Source organism: Salmo salar, chromosome 17 (genome assembly GCF_965601325.2).
Source record: "Salmo salar chromosome 17, fSalSal1, whole genome shotgun sequence".
Lineage (NCBI taxonomy): Eukaryota > Metazoa > Chordata > Actinopteri > Salmoniformes > Salmonidae > Salmo > Salmo salar.
The window spans coordinates 52,845,321-52,847,707 of NC_138307.1; the positions used below are offsets into that span (position 1 = coordinate 52,845,321).

General features: G+C 39.3%; 1 non-coding gene across 1 annotated transcript; it reads right to left on the reverse strand.

Moving 5' to 3' along the window:
- Positions 1–1,938: 1,938 nt before the first annotated feature.
- On the reverse strand, positions 1,939–2,014 carry trnaa-ugc (transfer RNA alanine (anticodon UGC)). The gene has a single exon. It is a non-coding gene; the product is annotated as a tRNA-Ala (tRNA).
- Between the last annotated feature and the right edge of the window lie 373 nt (positions 2,015–2,387).

Sequence of the window (2,387 nt, forward strand, 5' to 3'; positions counted from 1 at the left end):
ACCGCCACCATGTGGCCAATTGGCCTGGCATTGCATGAGAGGGTGTGGCCCTTTTAACCATCATGCAATGTTGCAACCTACTGGGCCTGAACGTCTCATAGGAATTTGCTTTTTATTCACCAATTCGAAAGAGTAAATAATAACCCAGCTTCGCTGGTTGAACCCCTATTTAGAGTGGACCAAGTAATAACCCACACTACCTCAGATGAAAAGCACAATGCTGAAAGACTGATAACCAATTACTGTTGGGTCACTACAGCCATCCCACCTCACTCTGTGTCCAATCACCATACATATTGCATCCTTAATGAAACCAAATAAGGCTTTCTGTCATTAAACACGTCTCGTTATCTTGTCCGTTATCTGGGCTGTAACATGGTCATAATCTGATATTTACATTAGCTGATGAAAATTGACATGGAGCCTCCGGGGAGCGAGATCTCCCCATTACTCATGTGAGAGCGCTATGCTGGGTACAGCACGGTAAGTAGCTGCAGGGTGTCACTCAGCAGGCAATCAGAGCCTGGTGTTGATTGTAAAAGGCTTCTCTCTCTCTCTGACTCACCTCGACAACAACACAATAACAACAGCCGATAAGAAAACGAATTCACTGGTAGGCCTACAGTGCTTTCATACAGGTCCTGATACAGACCTGGATAAACCGTCTGTATGTGAAGCTGTAGCCCACAGACTGAATCACTCAGGTTAGTCTTGAAATTAAAACCTTCCAGATTCACACCATGGTAACCTGTTACAGCTATCCTCCAATCCAATCTCTATATGACTAACTACAGAACTCCATATACTGGAGCGCATGACTGCTACACCAGGTGGGCAGTTCCAGAGCACTCCTGTCTCCAAGGATATTCTTATTATATTAACCAATTTAGTAGAGAGATCCACAGTGTTGTTACAATTTCATACACTAAGTCTGATTCACTTTTTTAAAATTGTATTATTGAGTTATAGGAACTTGGACCTTTTTGACATTTCTGCCTGGATCTCTGTATGCCTAACACTGAGTCTGGATAAAATGTTGCGGATTAATCCCTTATCGACAAAGGAATCAGAATTTTACAGGATTAGTAGCCTAAATTCTTTAATCATATTTGAGAAAACAGAACAGAAATGCTGTGGTTACTTATTTTTTCACTGTAACTGGTACTGGGGTCAATCAGTAGCCTAGCTGTCATTGACCAACTATAGATTTTTTCCTTCAGATGAACAAAGTTGCTATTTTTAAGGAGGATGTAATTTAGAAGTCTCAGCAACAACTGTACCAATGGCGGTTATGTAACAGGCTCGTAATACCGATTTTACAAACTGAACATTTTGGACAGCAGAATAGTTTAAAGAGCAATTAGGAAAGAAAGGGTAGAGAGAGACAGAGAGAGAGAGAGAGACAGAGAGATAAAATAAAGCTTTAAACAAAATTATGCCCAAACAGTGGTCCCTATAAGCTAGGAGTTACCATGAATTTGACAATATCTTACAGGCAAATGATGTATTTCATATTAAAGTACACACTAATATAAATACAGTATCAAAACAAGTACAATATCATAGAATTGTTGGTATTATACTGTAAAAAAGTAAATGCTACCATAATCGGAACGAATGAATGAAATTAATTTGAGCAAAAGGGTTTGTATTTTACTCTAATTACAAGGGATTGGTGCAAGCAGGTTGGCTGCATGATAAAGTGTTCACACATTACAACATATTAGGCCTTAACAAACTGGCACAGACTACACTGCAAAACAGATCAAAAGGACATGGCAAAATGTTTAACCATTTATGGTTTAAGACTTGCTGCCACTCTAATCTGACCCCTATACAGTGCCTTCAGAAAGTATTAGACTTAGACTTACGTCATTTAGCAGACGCTCTTATCCAGAGCGACTTACATTTCATTTTCTTTTTTTTCCCTCCGTACTGGGCCCCCCGTGGGAATCGAACCCACAACCCTGGCGTTGCAAACACCATGCTCTACCAACTGAGCCACAGGGGGGGCTCACACCCCTTTACTTTTTCCACATTGTGCTGTGTTACAGCCTGAATTTAAAATAGATTCAATGTCACTGGCATACACTCATTAAATCACAGAGTATTTGTGAAATGCGCCTAATAGCCCTTATCGTGAAATGCTTACTTACAAGCCCTTAACAAACAAACTAAGTAAGAAACACTTGCTAAAGAAACAAAAATAAAAAATAGTAACACAATAAAATAACAATAACATTAAAGGAGTACCATAATTTCCGGACTATTGAGCGCACCTGAATATAAGCCGCACACACTGAATAAAAAAAAATATATATATATTATTTTGAACATAAATAAGTCGCACATGTCTATAAGCCGCAGGTGCCTACCGGTACATTGAA